An 18793-nucleotide genomic window follows, 5' to 3' on the forward strand; every position below is an offset into this window, starting at 1 on the left:
AAGTAGGCGATCTCCTTGCCCGTACAAACTCCTTGGTTCAACTCCGCAATCTTGACGGAGGCTCGCAAGTGACACCTAACCAATCTAGGAGACACCACTCTCCAAAAGGTAATAGATGGTGTGTTGATGATGAACTCCTTTCTCTTGTGCTTCAAATGATAGTCTCCCAAACACTCAACTCTCTCTCATAGGATTGGATTTGGTGGAAAGATGATTTGAGTGGAAAGCAACCTGGGGAAGGCTAGAGATCAAGATTTATGTGGTTGGAATGGAATATCTTGACCTCAACACATGAGTAGGTGGTTCTCTCTCAGAAAATGAATGCTGGAAGTGTAGGCATGTTCTGATGGCTTTTGTCACATCCTAGTTAGCCATGCATTAGAGTGTTGCATCATGTTTACTCTTTCATCAGAAACTTGAAATGGGGATCTGTGAAACCCTCAGAATCATTTTGAAAATGACCCAAATAAAAATTTCTCCAAAAGGGTCCAAGAAAATGCTCATGTTGCTCTCTGAAAATATTGGACAGAGATAAAAATCAAACCAATATTTTTAAGAGCTCATAGGTATTTATTTTGGGCATTTGGAATTAATGCATAAATATTTGCATTGGAAATATATTAATTATATATATTAATATATGTCCAAATATTATGCCATATATAAAGGAGCTCTGGAATAATATATCTAGCCCCTGCAAAAATTGGCATCAGTTAAATAAATGATTTAATATATTATTTAAATCAAAACAAATGTCAGAAATTAGAAAACAGAAAAAAGGGGGAGAAGCTTACCTGGGCTCCTCCACTGTGCGGCCCAGCCAGCTGGCTGGCCCAGCCAGCAGCCGGCCCAGCCCACCTCCCTCCTCTGTCGTCTTCGTCCCGACAGAGGGAGGGGAGTGTGGCCGGCGCGCGCGCGCGCCACCGCGCCACGCCACCTCTCTCCCTGCCTGCCTGCCCTCCCCTCCTCGCTCGATGCCCCGGACGACGCCACGCCTCCCCCCTGCTCTCTCTCACTCTCCCCCGGCTCTTCCCTCCTCTCCCTCGCTCTCTCTCTCACACGGCCGAACACCACCCTCGCCGCCGTTCGCCACAGCAGCCGTCTCCGGCCACCCCTCGCTCACCCGACTAGCTCAGAAGCTTCGCCTCGACCCCCTCTTCCTCCCCACCGCTCCACGGGCCTCCGGAAGCCCTGCATCGCCGCCACGTCGCCGTTCCCCTCTTCGGGCTCCGACCATCGTCGCCGTCGAATTTGTCGTCTCCAGCGCGTCCCCGAGCCCGCTAACCATCCCTGCAGCTCCGCGATGAGCCCCCGAGTCGTTTCCCCCTTCTCCCCTGGTCTCGTTCGATCTCTAGGCCCTAGCCCCACCTTGGCCGAGAGCTCCACGCCGCCGGTGATGTCGCCGTCGTGGCCACGGTCACCGTAGCACCCAACCGAGCACACTATCGTGCTCCACACCTCACTAGGAGCACGCAGCACGCACTAACGCCTCGCCAAACCCCCTGCAACACCGATCCCGACCGCACCCGAACTCCGGCGGCCGCAGCCGAGCTCGCCGCCGTCGACTCCGGCCACCCCAGGCCCAGCCACGGCCACCGTTCGACGCGCGGGAGCAAGAGCTTTCCAACGAGCCCAAGCACGGCCTCGCCCGTGCCCTGTAGCGCGATCCCGCGTCGCGCCGCCGTCTCGGGCCTCGCCGGCGTCACGTCGCCGGTGGGTTTGACCCACTTTGACCACGGCAGGAACCCCCCCTGAGTCCCTGACAGGTGGGCCCAGCCCTGTAGCTAATTAGGATTAGTGCTAACCACTAATGGTTAACCCCCTGACACTGACAGTGGGCCCCCAACGCCACTAACCCCTAATTAGGAATAAATTAAACCTGTTAAACCCCCCTGTCACAGACGTGTGGCCCCCACACGTCAGGTTTGACTCCAGCCAGCCGCAGTTGACCACTGACGTCATGCTGACGTCATGCTGGCGCAGTAATTATAATTTCTGAATTTAATTTAAATCAGGAAATTCCAGAATATTATTTAAACTTCAAAAATTCATAACTTTTATTCTGTAACTCCAAATTGGACAAATTATATATGAAAAATGATCAGAAAAATCCAATCTATCCATCTGTACTATTTTCATGCATGATCAAGCAAGTTAAATTGATGTTTCAAGCAGAACAAGGAAAAGCACTTTAAGAGGCCATGTTTGAGTTTGAAATTTGAATCTTTGATTCAAATTTGTTCAAACCCTTCTGGTTTTAGTTGCATTATCCCAACACACTCATATTGCCATGTTTCATGCATGCATCATATTGTTGCACATTGTTTGGTGATGGTTGTGTATCGGTGTCCTTGCGACAGGTTCTGTCCCCGAGGAGTACCGTGATTACCCTAACGAAGAACCGTATCAGTGCATCGAACCATCAGGCAAGCAACCAACCATTTGATCATATCGATACAATCCCATGTTCTCGCTCCTGCTCTCTTTTACTGCATTAAGACAACACGTTTCAAACTGCTGTGTGCCACGGTAGTTGAACCCATTTCCTCTGCATGACCTGTCATTGCCACAGTAACTAGATGAAACCCACTAGCATGTGTAGGAGTTGATTGAGCCATATGTATGTGTTGTTCCTACCTTGCTATGCCTGCTATGCTTAGAGTCGTGTCAGGTCTGGTTCATCTGGGTGATGGGCTAGAGTGAAATGATTATGTCGGTAATGAGAGTGGTTTGGTGAACACGATTTTGGTAAAGGTATCGATGAGAGGCCATGTAGGAGTACATGGTGGGTTGTTTCATTGAAGCCGACCTTAAGCACTGAGATCTGTATGTGTGATTTAAGATACAGCTACTACCATGCATTGGGCCCTGAAATATGACCCCGCTCGACTTCTTATTCACCCTAGATCTCTGTCCAGGAGTTACAAGTAGTTTCTGGTGTTTGTAGCCTACTGGAGGCCGTGGACAGCGCTGACCGTAGGGGTGGGCTGTGATGCGGTAGGTACGTGGCCGGGTGTACCGAATACCCGTTAGGTATCTCGGGAACCTTGTTCACATCGTTCGGGGCCGTATGGGAAACCTCGGCCGGACTCCCTGCGGATGGAACCTAAATAGGCGATAAACCTGGACTAGAGGCTTAAGTGTTTAGGTAGGTCATGGTCTACACCCACGTCGGCTTTCGCTTGAAGTCTGCCGAGCACATGTCGTGTGCAGACGCTAAGTGGTGGAAACATGTATGAAGAAGTACACCCCTGCAGGGTTATCATAATCTATTCGAATAGCCGCATCCGCGGTAAAGGACTACTTGGTTGCCTATACAGTTCATAGACAAGTAAATGGAAACTACTAAAAGCCTCAAGATAAGTGTGAGTGCCGAGGATGGCTCTTCCGTAGGAAGATGGAGGTGGATCCTCGGTAGTGTATTGAAGTGGTGAGTAGTGGACTCATGTGCGCAAAACCATTTCAAATTGAAGTATCGTAGGATAGCCTAGCCAAGAGTCAAAGCTGGCTTGCTGCAATAACTCCACCAACCCTTCTTGATACTATGCATGTATGTAGGATCTGATGTAAGTCTTGCTGAGTACCTTTGTACTCATGTTGCTATAATCTACATTTTTACAGAAGACGCTGCAACCCCTTCTGATGGGTTCTATGTAGACGTTGACGTCAACGAGTAGGCTAAGGACCCAGGTGGTGAACCTGAGCTTGTGATGGACCACGTAGTATAGTTAGGCTTTCCAAGCCTCTTTTATTTTACTAATTGTCTGTACTCAGACAATGTACTTCCGCTGCTGGTTTGTTTGACTGTATGACTTGTATGTTGGGTCGTGAGACCCGTACCTTTGTGTATGTTATGTATGGCTCCCTGAGCCTTAAATAAAGTACTTGTGTCGTAGAGTCATGTTGTGATGCTTCGTTGTATTTGCACATACCGAGCATATTGTGTGTATGATTGAAATGCTTGGTATGTGTGGGATCTGACTATCTAGTTGTTTATCTTTAGTAGCCTCTCTTACCGGGAAATGTCTCCTAGTGTTACCGCTGAGCCATGGTAGCTTGCTACTGCTCTGGAACACTTAGGCTGGCCGGCATGTGTCCTTCTTCGTTCCTGTGTCTGTCCCTTCAGGGAAATGTCACGCTTTGAGTACCGGAGTCCTGTTAGCCCGCTACAGCCCGGTTTACCGGAGTCCTGCTAGCCCAGTGCTACAGCCCGGACCCACTTGCTGATGACCGACACGTTCGAAGCTGGGTCATGGATGCCTGTCCCTGTAAGTCTGTGCCACTTTGGGTTTACGACTAGTCATGTCAGCCCGGGCTCCTTATCATATGGATGCTAGCGACACTATCATATACGTGAGCCAAAAGGCGCAAACGGTCCCGGGAAAAGGTAAGACGACACCCGTGGGGATACCGTGCATGAGGCCGCAAAGTGATATGAGGTGTTACCGGCTAGATCGATGTGACATCGAGTCGGGGTCCTGACAGCGTTGGTATCAGAGCCGGACTGCCTGTAGGTTCTCGAAGCCAAACTGGTCGATGTTGAGTCTAGAAATTCTTTAGTTATATGTAGGGGAATTGTTTGTGGGTTGGAACGTAAGGCTCTTTTTACTCCTTTATCTAATGACATTCTGATCTGAGTCAGTCCATTCTTCCACCGGGGGTTAAGGAATTAGGATCTGTTCTCTCTATCAGGATCACGAGTTACTAATTAGTAGTACCTTATAAGTTGATGGATTCAAGCCTAGTTCAGTTCTACTACCACCTTATGTTGTTAGAATGGTTTCAGAACTTTGATATGATGATGTTGAGTGTGTACGAAATCCTTTGTCAAATGTCTCAAAATCCTTTTTGAGCATTTACAGCTATTATGCTGCCGAAATTTTGCTAGAAGTTCTAATGCCTTTGCATTATGATTATGCTTTCAGATGGCCACTCGCGACCTCAATCAAGTGGTTCGCCTGACTCGATGCCTAGATGTACCCGGCCATACTGCCAAGTTGGTCAGGGTAATGACTGAGGCTGGATACCGCTGGTATCCCGAGTACACAGTCGAAGAGCAATTCCGAGATTTTAATCAAAGCCAGTATCTCTGCACTGTCAGGATATTTCCATCATATCCTGGATCCACCGAGCCTCTTCACTGCTCCTATGGACTCGGGGTTACTATTGAGATGGCTGTGCAGGACGCCGCCTACTCTATGATGACCATTATGCGAGTCAGATCTGGGTTATTTCGGGACTCTGATTTCCGGTATATGCCAGGATCACTTCCGGGAGCACAAGGGTATCTCCAGGCTATTTATGATGACCCCACTCAGGAGGATTCACGGACTCGCACCACTGCTGAGATGCTCGAGGATAAGGACCGTGAAAATCGGGCCTTGAGGTTAGAGCTCTTCAATACCCGTGCTGACCATTGGGCCACTTTGACTCGGTTCGCACCGGCGGTGCAAGCTGGATATTCAGATATGCGCGATCTCTATCCTGTGAGATCTGCTCTGCTGGACGTGATGGTTTGGCGTGATGTAGGAGGCATCACCCCACCTCGCGGTCCCCGCAGGCCACCGTCTGTTGGTCCAAGGCCTCATCCTAGCCCCTATGGTCCACAAGCTCCGCGAGACCGTCTGTTTCCGGATGATCATGTTGAACTTCCAGGCTATGGAGGCGACTTCTACGAGGACTACTACGGATCGGTCTGAGTTAGCGGTAGTATCAATAGTTCGCACTAGCTGTGTCGTCTATCGTCCCGCGTGACTCGTGGGATATGACCTAGTTTGTACTCTTTCCGGAGGTGTAGAAAAATAATGTATAGGAGCTTGGGATGCCTCCGATGAGATGTAATCCTCTTTTCACCGTAATAGTACTTTGTTTGGTCTTGTACTAAACCCTGTATGGTGTGTATGATGATGGAATAAAAGAAGCAGTTTCTGTATCTACCATGTCATACGGATGATCATCTTGCATTCCGAGTTATTCCTTACATTATGTACCCTATGTCGGAATTTTATCATCCTGACTAAATCATTGTCTTGTTTACCTAGGATGGTCAACATGCGCACTAACCCTGCTCCTCAAGAGCAGGCCGAAGGCAGTGAAGTCAGGGATGCAAATCTGCCTCATCCTCCTTCACTAGCCGAGGTTATGATGGAAGCTGAGAGAAACAAGCGGGAGACCAACCGTTTGTTGGAGCGTATTGAACAGAACACAGCACACCATCAGAGGACTAACGTGGTGTCACTTAGTGATTTTATCAAATTACATCCATCCATGTTCCACCACTCCGTCGAGCCTCTCGACGCTGATGACTGGCTTCGCAGTATCTCTCACAAACTGCGTTCCGCGCTGGTAGCGGAGGCTGACAAGGTCACCTTTGCTGCATATCATCTTGAAGGCCCCGCCAGTCTATGGTGGGAGAATTATGGAGCTATGCGCCCAGCGGGCCATGTCACTACTTGGGCTGAGTTCAGCGAGGCTTTCCGTGAACATCACATTCCGGAGGGTCTCATGGACCGTAAACGTGAGGAATTCTGCAATTTCACCCAAGGCCGACTTTCTGTGGATGTTTACAGTAGGGAGTTTGGTAATCTCGCACGATATGCAACCGAGGAAGTTTCTACTGACGCCAAGAAGCAAGCAAGGTTCCGTAAGGGCCTTAGTCCTGAGCTTCGCCGCGACCTCCGTCTGCATGAGTGCACATCTTTTCAGAAACTTGTCAACAAAGCCATCAGTGCTGAAACTGGTCAGACTGACTACGACGCAACACGCAAGCATGGCCGTGATATGGGTTCCTCATCCGGTGCTGGTCCCCAGAAGCGCCGCGTGTGGGTACCCAACACCGCCCTGCCACCCAGGTTCACACCGAGGCCATCTTTCCAGGCGCCTCGCCCCATTCAACAGTCTGCTCCGGCCAAGCCCTATGGGGGTCCAATCAATAATGCTCCTCCACGTACCAGTTCCGTGACTTGTTTCAAGTGTGGGGAATCTGGTCACTATATGCGTGAGTGTCCCCAGACCAACCCCAATCAATCTGCTAAAGCTGTTGGCCGTGGCAAGCCGACAGGGAAAGTGTTTCATGCTAAACTGGTCACCGCTTCACGTGGCCATGTCAACTGTATCTCTGCCGAAGAAGCTCAAGAGGATCCCAACGTCGTTCTCGGTACGCTTCTTGTTAATTGCCACCCGGCATCTGTTCTTTTCGATACAGGAGCCTCTCATTCTTTTATATCCGAAAATTATGCTCGTTTGCATAACGTTGCATTCTGCGACATGCCATCCACTATGGAAATTTCTACCCCTGGTTCTAGATGGCAGACCTCTAGGGTAAGTTATGGAAATGAAATCCAAGTCGACAGACTTGTTTTTCTCGCATCTTTGATAGCCCTTAAATCTTCAGATATTAACATCATTCTGGGTATGGACTGGATGTCAGCTCATCAAGCCAAGATTGATTGCTTCTCTAGGACTGTTCAACTCACCCATCCTTCGGGGAAGATAGTCAATGTCTTGACCCGATTAGCCAAGCGACAATTATATTCTCTTAACACCAGCCCTTTGCCAGACCTTGAGGACATTCCGATAGTCCGTGACTTTCCGGATGTTTTTCCAGAGGAATTGCCAGGTGTTCCACCTAACAGGGATGTTGAGTTCGTAATAGACCTCATTCCAGGAACCGTTCCGATTGCTAGAAGACCTTATAAGATGGCACCACTAGAACTAGCCGAGCTTAAGAAACAACTCGATGAATCCTTGAAAAAGGGTTTCATCCGCCCTAGTTCATCTCCGTGGGCTTGCCCCGTCCTATTCGTCAAGAAGAAGGATGGTACGGACCGGATGGTTGTAGATTACCGACCTGTCAATTTGGTCACAATCAAGAACAAATATCCACTTCCCAGGATCAACGACCTGTATGATCAGCTCGCTGGATCCTCAGTCTTCTCCAAGATGGATTTGAGGTTGGGCTACCATCAAATCAAAATCAGAAACGGGGACATTCCTAAAACGGCCTTTGTTACTCGTTATGGCCAATACGAGTACACCGTCATGTCCTTCGGTTTAACCAACGCTCCAGCCACCTTTTCTCGGTTAATGAACTCAATCTTCATGGAGTATTTGGATAAATTCGTCGTGGTTTACCTCGATGATATACTCATCTACTCCAAGAACGAGGAAGAACATGCCGAACATTTGAGGCTAGTGTTGAAGAAACTTCGAGAGCATCGCCTTTATGCCAAATTTTCTAAATGTGAATTCTGGTTGTCAGAAGTGACCTATCTAGGTCATGTAATATCTGGTAAAGGTATTGCTGTTAACCCTGAGCGAGTTCAAGCCGTCCTTAATTGGACTCCACCTGAATCGGTCAAGCAAGTTTGGAGTTTTCTAGGCTTAGCGAGCTATTGTCGTCGCTTTGTCGAGAACTTCTCCAAAGTTGCTAAACCTCTAACCGAACTCCTCAAGAAAGATAAAAAGTTCGAATGGACTCCACAATGTGAGCACAGCTTTCAGGAACTGAAAAGACGACTGACCTCTGCTCCCGTGCTGGTACCGCCAGACTTCTCCAAGGACTTTGTTATCTACTGCGACGCCTCGCGACAAGGACTAGGTTGCATTCTCATGCAAGATCGACACGTAATTGCTTACGCTTCACGGCAATTGCACCCACATGAGGAGAATTATCCTACTCATGATCTAGAGCTTGCAGCCGTAGTCTATGCACTTAAGACCTGGCGACATTACCTCCTCGGTAATCGTTGCGAAATATTCACTGATCACCAAAGTCTGAAGTACATTTTCACCCAACCGGATCTGAATCTCAGGCAAAGACGTTGGGTTGAATTGATCACAGACTTCGACTTAGGAATAACCTATACCCCAGGGAAAGCCAACGTCATGGCTGATGCGCTAAGTCGTAAATCTTATTGTAACAACCTGATGTTACAACAAAGTCAACCGCTCCTCCATGAGGAATTTCGGAAGCTTAACCTTCACATTGTACCTCAAGGTTTTCTTTCCACCTTGGTAGCAAAACCTACTCTTACGGATCAAATCATCGCTGCCCAAAGGCGAGATAAGGGAATATCTAAAATCAAAGAGAACATTGCTAGCGGAGGTGCTAGTTGTTTCTCCACAAATGATCATGGTGTTGTGTACTTTGAGAACCGTCTAGTGGTTCCCAAGAACCAGCATCTACGGCAGTTGATCCTTAAAGAAGCTCATGAATCTCCTCTCACCATTCATCCCGGTAGTACTAAGATGTATCAGGACCTACGCCAGAGGTTCTGGTGGACTAGGATGAAGAGAGAAATTGCTCAGTTTATTGCTAATTGCGACGTCTGTCGTCGTGTAAAAGCAGAGCACCAACGGCCTGCTGGCACCCTTCAACCCTTAGCTATTCCTGAATGGAAATGGGATAAAATTGGTATGGATTTCATTACCGGTTTTCCCAGGACCAAGAGAGGGAATAATGCTATTTTCGTCGTGGTCGATCGTCTTTCCAAAGTAGCCCATTTCTTACCTGTTCGTGAGAGTATAACCGCTAGTCAGCTGGCAGATTTGTACATCTCCCGAATAGTGTCTCTCCATGGTGTTCCTTTGGAAATTAACTCGGATCGAGGAAGTCTTTTCACCTCTCGATTTTGGGAAAGTTTCCAAAATGCTATGGGAACTCGTCTCTCCTTTAGCACCGCTTTCCACCCTCAGTCGAGTGGTCAAGTGGAACGCGTCAACCAAATTCTAGAAGACATGCTTCGAGCCTCTGTTATCTCTTTCGGAATGGACTGGGAGAAGTGCCTTCCATTTGCCGAATTCGCTTACAACAACAGCTATCAATCTAGCTTGGGTAAAGCCCCTTTTGAAGTTCTCTATGGACGACGGTGTCGAACACCCCTTAACTGGTCAGAGACCGGGGAAAGACAATTCTATGGCCCGGACATGATTCAGGAAGCAGAAGAACAAGTTCGCATCGTTCGTGAAAAGTTGAAAACAGCCCAATCTCGTCAAAAGAGTCAATATGACCGAAAACATAAGGCTATGACTTTCGAGGTTGACGAGAAGGCTTATCTTCGGGTCACCCCTCTGAAGGGAACCCATCGTTTCGGTATCAAAGGCAAATTGGCTCCTCGTTACATTGGACCTTTTCGCATTCTCGCCAAACGAGGAGAAGTTGCTTACCAGTTGGAACTACCTCCGCACCTCTCCAGAGTCCACGATGTCTTCCACGTTTCTCAACTCAGGCGTTGCTTCTCGGATCCTATCCGTGAAGTGGACCACGAAACGCTTGATCTCCAAGATAATCTTACATATCGAGAGTACCCCATTCGTATCCTCGATCAGGCCGAACGTACCACCCGACGCCAGAATATCAAGTTTCTCAAAGTTCAATGGTCGCACCATTCTGAAGATGAAGCAACCTGGGAAAGGGAGGATCGTCTTCGACTCGAGTATCCCGCCTTCTTCCCTGAGGAACCCAAATCTCGGGACGAGATTCTTTTGAGTGGGGGTGAGTTGTCACATCCTAGTTAGCCATGCATTAGAGTGTTGCATCATGTTTACTCTTTCATCAGAAACTTGAAATGGGGATCTGTGAAACCCTCAGAATCATTTTGAAAATGACCCAAATAAAAATTTCTCCAAAAGGGTCCAAGAAAATGCTCATGTTGCTCTCTGAAAATATTGGACAGAGATAAAAATCAAACCAATATTTTTAAGAGCTCATAGGTATTTATTTTGGGCATTTGGAATTAATGCATAAATATTTGCATTGGCAATATATTAATTATATATATTAATATATGTCCAAATATTATGCCATATATAAAGGAGCTCTGGAATAATATATCTAGCCCCTGCAAAAATTGGCATCAGTTAAATAAATGATTTAATATATTATTTAAATCAAAACAAATGTCAGAAATTAGAAAACAGAAAAAAAATAAAAGGGGGAGAAGCTTACCTGGGCTACTCCACTGTGCGGCCCAGCCAGCTGGCTGGCCCAGCCAGCAGCCGGCCCAGCCCACCTCCCTCCTCTGTCGTCTTCGTCCCGACAGAGGGAGGGGAGTGTGGCCGGCGCGCGCGCGCGCCACCGCGCCACGCCACCTCTCTCCCTGCCTGCTTGCCCTCCCCTCCTCGCTCGATGCCCCGGACGACGCCACGCCTCCCCCCTGCTCTCTCTCACTCTCCCCCGGCTCTTCCCTCCTCTCCCTCGCTCTCTCTCTCACACGGCCGAACACCACCCTCGCCGCCGTTCGCCACAGCAGCCGTCTCCGGCCACCCCTCGCTCCCCCGACTAGCTCAGAAGCTTCGCCTCGACCCCCTCTTCCTCCCCACCGCTCCACGGGCCTCCGGAAGCCCTGTATCGCCGCCACGTCGCCGTTCCCCTCTTCGGGCTCCGACCATCGTCGCCGTCGAATTTGTCGTCTCCAGCGCGTCCCCGAGCCCGCTAACCATCCCTGCAGCAACGCGGTGAGCCCCCGAGTCGTTTCCCCCTTCTCCCCTGGTCTCGTTCGATCTCTAGGCCCTAGCCCCACCTTGGCCGAGAGCTCCACGCCGCCGGCGATGTCGCCGTCGTGGCCACGGTCACCGTAGCACCCAACCGAGCACACTATCGTGCTCCACACCTCACTAGGAGCACGCAGCACGCACTAACGCCTCCCCAAACCCCCTGCAACACCGATCCCGACCGTACCCGAACTCCGGCGGCCGCAGCCGAGCTCGCCGCCGTCGACTCCGGCCACCCCAGGCCCAGCCACGGCCACCGTTCGACGCGCGGAAACAAGAGCTTTCCAACGAGCCCAAGCACGGCCTCGCCCGTGCCCTGTAGCGCGATCCCGCGTCGCGCCGCTGTCTCGGGCCTCGCCGGCGTCACGTCGCCGGTGGGTTTGACCCACTTTGACCACGGCAGGAACCCCCCCTGAGTCCCTGACAGGTGGGCCCAGCCCTGTAGCTAATTAGGATTAGTGCTAACCACTAATGGTTAACCCCCTGACACTGACAGTGGGCCCCCAGCGCCACTAACCCCTAATTAGGAATAAATTAAACCTGTTAAACCCCCCTGTCACTGACGTGTGGCCCCCACATGTCAGGTTTGACTCCAGCCAGCAGCAGTTGACCACTGACGTCATGCTGACGTCATGCTGGCGCAGTAATTATAATTTCTGAATTTAATTTAAATCAGGAAATTCCAGAATATTATTTAAACTTCAAAAATTCATAACTTTTATTCTGTAACTCCAAATTGGACAAATTATATATGAAAAATGATCAGAAAAATCCAATCTATCCATCTGTACTATTTCCATGCATGATCAAACAAGTTAAATTGATGTTTCAAGCAGAACAAGGAAAAGCACTTTAAGAGGCCATGTTTGAGTTTGAAATTTGAATCTTTGATTCAAATTTGTTCAAACCCTTCTGGTTTTAGTTGCATTAGCCCAACACACTCATATTGCCATGTTTCATGCATGCATCATATTGTTGCACATTGTTTGGTGATGGTTGTGTATCGGTGTCCTTGCGACAGGTTCTGTCCCCGAGGAGTACCGTGATTGCCCTAACGAAGAACCGTATCAGTGCATCGAACCATCAGGCAAGCAACCAACCATTTGATCATATCGATACAATCCCATGTTCTCGCTCCTGCTCTCTTTTACTGCATTAAGACAACACGTTTCAAACTGCTGTGTGCCACGGTAGTTGAACCCATTTCCTCTGCATGACCTGTCATTGCCACAGTAACTAGATGAAACCCACTAGCATGTGTAGGAGTTGATTGAGCCATATGTATGTGTTGTTCCTACCTTGCTATGCCTGCTATGCTTAGAGTCGTGTCAGGTCTGGTTCATCTGGGTGATGGGCTAGAGTGAAATGATTATGTCGGTAATGAGAGTGGTGTGGTGAACACGATTTGGTAAAGGTATCGATGAGAGGCCATGTAGGAGTACATGGTGGGTTGTTTCATTGAAGCCGACCTTAAGCACTGAGATCTGTATGTGTGATTTAAGATATAGCTACTACCATGCATTGGGCCCTGAAATATGACCCCGCTCGACTTCTTATTCACCCTAGCTCTCTGTCCAGGAGTTGCAAGTAGTTTCTGGTGTTTGTAGCCTACTGGAGGCCGTGGACAGCGCTGACCGTAGGGGTGGGCTGTGATGCGGTAGGTACGTGGCACGGTGTACCGAATACCCGTTAGGTATCTCGGGAACCCTGTTCACATCGTTCGGGGCCGTATGGGAAACCTCGGCCGGACTCCCTGCGGATGGAACCTGAATAGGCGATAAACCTGGACTAGAGGCTTAAGTGTTTAGGTAGGTCGTGGTCTACACCCACATCGGCTTTCGCTTGAAGTCTGCCGAGCACATGTCGTGTGCAGACGCTAAGTGGTGGAAACATGTATGAAGAAGTACACCCCTGCAGGGTTATCATAATCTATTCGAATAGCCGCGTCCGCGGTAAAGGACTACTTGGTTGCCTATACAGTTCATAGACAAGTAAATGGAAACTACTAAAAGCCTCAAGATAAGTGTGAGTGCCGAGGATGGCTCTTCCGTAGGAAGACGGAGGTGGATCCTCGGTAGTGTATTGAAGTGGTGAGTAGTGGACTCGTGTGCGCAAAACCATTTCAAATTGAAGTATCGTAGGATAGCCTAGCCAAGAGTCAAAGCTGGCTTGCTGCAATAACTCCACCAACCCTTCTTGATACTATGCATGTATGTAGGATCTGATGTAAGTCTTGCTGAGTACCTTTGTACTCATGTTGCTATAATCTACATTTTTACAGAAGACGCTGCAACCCCTTCTGATGGGTTCTATGTAGACGTTGACGTCAACGAGTAGGCTAAGGACCCAGGTGGTGAACCTGAGCTTGTGATGGACCACGTAGTATAGTTAGGCTTTCCAAGCCTCTTTTATTTTACTAATTGTCTGTACTCAGACAATGTACTTCCGCTGCTGGTTTGTATGACTGTATGACTTGTATGTTGGGTCGTGAGACCCGTACCTTTGTGTATGTTATGTATGGCTCCCTGAGCCTTAAATAGAGTACTTGTGTCGTAGAGTCATGTTGTGATGCTTCGTTGTATTTGCACATACCGAGCATATTGTGTGTATGATTGAAATGCTTGGTATGTGTGGGATCTGACTATCTAGTTGATTATCTTTAGTAGCCTCTCTTACCGGGAAATGTCTCCTAGTGTTACCGCTGAGCCATGGTAGCTTGCTACTGCTCTGGAACACTTAGGCTGGCCGGCATGTGTCCTTCTTCGTTCCTGTGTCTGTCCCTTCGGGGAAATGTCACGCTTTGAGTACCGGAGTCCTGTTAGCCCGCTACAGCCCGGTTTACCGGAGTCCTGCTAGCCCAGTGCTACAGCCCGGACCCACTTGCTGATGACCGACACGTTCGAAGCTGGGTCATGGATGCCTGTCCCTGTAAGTCTGTGCCACTTTGGGTTTACGACTAGTCATGTCAGCCCGGGCTCCTTATCATATGGATGCTAGCGACACTATCATATACGTGAGCCAAAAGGTGCAAACGGTCCCGGGAAAAGGTAAGACGACACCCGTGGGGATACCGTGCATGAGGCCGCAAAGTGATATGAGGTGTTACCGGCTAGATCGATGTGACATCGAGTCGGGGTCCTGACAGCTTTCTCCACGAATGAAGAGAGGGTGGAGGGGTATATATAGCCTCCACACAAAATCTAACCATTACACACAATTTACCAAACTCGGTGATACCGAATCAGAAAATTCAGTCGGACCAATTTAGTTCATAATGTGACCATTAGGCATTTCGGTGGGACCAACATGTCAACTTGATGGGGCCGATTTCTTTAGGGTTAGGGCATAACTAATCTCGGTGAGACCGATTACACAAACTCGGTGAGACCGACTTTTGTAATAAGCTAATGAGAGAGTTGGTCAGGTAAACTCGATGGGACCGATTCACTCATCTCGGTGAGACCGAAACATTACGAAAGGGAAACAGAGAGTTTGCATTGCGAACTCGGTGGGACCGATCGCTCATCTCGGTTAGACCGAAACATTACGAAAGGTAACAGAGAGTTTACAATCCCATCTCGGTGAGACCGAGATCCCTATCAGTGAGACCGAAGTGACTAGGGTTTTTGGAAGTGGCTATGTCAAATGAACTCGGTGGTGCCGGATAGATCAAATCGGTGGGGCCGAGTTTGACTTTTAGTTTGGGACATATGTGGATATGAGAAAGTGGTTGAGGGTTTTTGGAGCATATCACTAAGCACTTTGAGCAAGCAAGCCATTAAGCAACACCTCAACTCCTTTTAATAGTATTGGCTTTTCCTATGGACTCAATGTGATCTTGGATCACTAAAAGTAAAATGTAGAGTCTTGAGCTTTAGAGCTTGAGCCAATCCTTTGTCCTTAGCATTTTGAGGGGTCCACATTCCTAATCTATGCCATGCCAATCATTGAACTTTCCTGAAATATTCATCTTGAAATAGCATTAGTTCGATGAGCTATATGTTGTTAATAATTACCAAAACCACCCATGGATAGTTGCACTTTCACCTGCACATCGTGGGTGCCCCCCTCATAGTTGAGTTGTCTGAGCCGCTCTGGGCACCAACCTGCTGGCTCTCTGATACGTCTCCAACGTATCTTTAATTTTTGATTGTTCCATGTTATTATATTATCTGTTTTGGATGTTTAATTGGCTTTGAGAAGCCATTTTATATTATTTTTGGGACTAACCTATTAACTGAGGGCCCAGTGCCAGTTTCTGTTTCTTTGCCTATTTTAGAGTTTTGCGGAAAAGGAATACCAAATGGAGTCCAAACAGAATGAAACCTTCACGATGATCTTTCTTGGACCGAAAGCAAACCAGAAGACTTAGAGATGAAGTCGGAGACGCAACGAGGCAGCCACGAGGCAGGAGGGCGCGCCCAGGGGGGTAGGCGTGCCCCCACCCTCATGGGCCCCTCGTAGCTCCCCTGACCTAGTTCCTTCACCTATATATACTTTTATACCCTAAAATCATCAAGGGAAGCCACAAACCACTTTTCCACCGCCGCAACCTTCTGTACTTGTGAGATCCCATCTTGGGGCCTTTTCCTGCTATCTGCCAGAGGGGGATTCGATCACGGAGGGCTGCTACATCAACACCATTACCTCTTCGATGAAGCGTGAGTAGTTTACCACAGACCTTCGGGTCCGTAGTTATTAGCTAGATGGCTTCTTCTCTCTCTTTGATTCTCAATACAAAGTTCTCCTTGATGTTCTTGGAGAACTATTCAATGTAATATTCTTTTGCGGTGTGTTTGCAGTGATCCGATGAATTATGGATTTATGTACAAGATTATCTATGAATATTATTTAGTTCTTCTCTGAATTCTTATATGCATGATTTGATATCTTTGCAAGTCTCTTGGGATTATCGGTTTAGTTTGGCCTACTAGATTGATCTTTCTTGCAATGGGAGAAGTGCTTAGCTTTGGGTTCAATCTTGCGGTGTCATTTCCCAGTGACAGTAGGGGCAGCAAGGCACATATTGTATTGCTGCCATCGAGGATAAAAATATGGGGTTTTCATCATATTGCTTGAGTTAATTCCTCTACATCATGTCATCTTGCTTAATGTGTTACTCCGTTCTTATGAACTTAATACTCTAAATGCATGCTGGATAACGGTCGATGTGTGGAGTAGTAGTAGTAGATGCGGGCAGGAGTCGATCTACTTGACACGGACGTGATGCCTATGTTCATGATCATTGCCTTAGATGTCATCATAATTATGCGCTTTTCTATCAATTGCTCGATAGTAATTTGTTCATCCACCGTAATTTATGCTATCTCGAGAGAAGCCACTAGTGAAACCTATGGCCCCGGGTCTCTTTTCCATTATATTAAATCTCGTTTACATCTTGCTAGTTTCCGATCTATTATTTTGCAATATTTACTTTCCAATCTATAAACCAAAAATACCAAAAACATTTACTTTATCGTTTATCTATCTCTATCAGATCTCACTCTTACGAGTGACCATGAAGGGATTGACAACCCCTTTATCACATTGGTTGCAAGTTCTTGATTGTTTGTGCAGGCATTCGGTGACTTGTGCATCTTCTCCTTCTGGATTGATACCTTGGTTCTCAAAACTGTGGAAATACTTACACTACTTTGCTGCATCACCCTTTCCTTTTCAAGGTAAAACCAATGCAAGCTCAAGAGGTAGCACTCTCAAGTTGAGATAAGCATGGGCACTCTGAGAAAACACCTCGTAGTCTTCGTCGAAGGCACTGACGGTGGCCCCGAGGAAATGCCACAAACTGTCGTTTAAAGCAGCCAACCACATTGGGGCATCAGCGGGTGAGCCATCGATGATGGCCTCGACAGCGAGGTGCTCCTCCAAGATCTAGGCAATTCGTCTAATGGTAACCATCAAGACCTCATCCGCGCGTGCGGCCGTGATTTTCTTCTCCGCTGCTAAATGCACCTTGAGGTCCTGGCTATACTGCATGCACCATGGCTTAGGGTGGCACTTATTTGGGGTAGGGGTTGGTGATTTGGATGGAAGGTGTCGCCCCAGCGGTTGGGGCATGTGGGATGTAGAAGGAGGAGGAGGATGGGGGTCGGGTGTCGATTACCTGCTTGGATCGACGAGGCCAAGCAGTGTGAAGGAGGGTCGCCGGCGAGGAGGCGGCGCTGCAGGAGTGAAGGTTTGAACTTGGAAAGAAAGGAGTGAAGGTTTGAACTTGGAAAGAAAGGCAGAAACAGGGGAAATGTGGCTTTCGGTAATGGGGAGGATGCAGGGAGGTAGATATTTCCAAGGAATCCAAAAAATTTGACTCGGTGAAGTGAAAAACTGGCACGCAAAGTTTCATCAGAGACGGTCCTTTATTAAGCACTATGTACGGTATGTGAACATCACAAACGATTTATATAACTTATCCCGTGTGTGATGAGTTTGAACATGCAAATTTTGGTCAGAATTTCCCTGGTTATAGTGGTAATCCATGCCATTGCATTATTTGGGTACACAAAAGAGGCTACAACACAGCCGCAGTTCTTAATCAAGCAAGTACAATAATTAAATAGAGCTAGCTGACCTAAACATTACTCTAACAAATTAAAGACCAACGCTCTTAATTAAACAAAGAGTTCCTTCCCACATAAGCCATATACGTACTATACTCTGACGGTGCTGCAAGATATTTTGTATTGTATCTCACACGACTGTGTGCGATCTACTTGATTTTTCGTCTTGATTTGAAATACATAATTGGGCCAGGACATCAATGGAGGGTGTTTGAATTGCTAGAACTATTATCTGCAGCGAACATGCAACAATATGTGTGCCATCAAAAAATTGGAATTATTCAGGGTTTGTTTGGACATTTTTATACATTAACTTGATTTTCTAGGCATTTTAGGTGCACAATTCAAAATTAAACTACATGCACATGCTCTGGTGCACCAAAATGGGTTGTAAAATCATATGTGTGTCCATGGGTTGATGCTTATGTCCCATGCAAGAAATGGGGGTGAATTTCAAACACCTCGACACCGTGGCTCGCCGACAAACATTGAGATACTTGCTTTTGTAATTCTAGTAAATCCAAAACTCGTCTGAAATTCATGAACCTTTGCATGCTATCATCGAATGGAATCAACATGCTGGGGTTAAAAAAATTGTCCCATTTGGGCAAGTTTTGGTATAAGCTTCTCACAAACCAGATTCTCACAAGAAGCCTCATGGTTCCGGTAGGGAAACGTGGCACCTTTGTGGATGAAACGATATGCATCGCCTCTTCTTGCTTTCAATT

Source organism: Triticum dicoccoides, chromosome 3B (genome assembly GCF_002162155.2).
Source record: "Triticum dicoccoides isolate Atlit2015 ecotype Zavitan chromosome 3B, WEW_v2.0, whole genome shotgun sequence".
NCBI lineage: Eukaryota > Viridiplantae > Streptophyta > Magnoliopsida > Poales > Poaceae > Triticum > Triticum dicoccoides.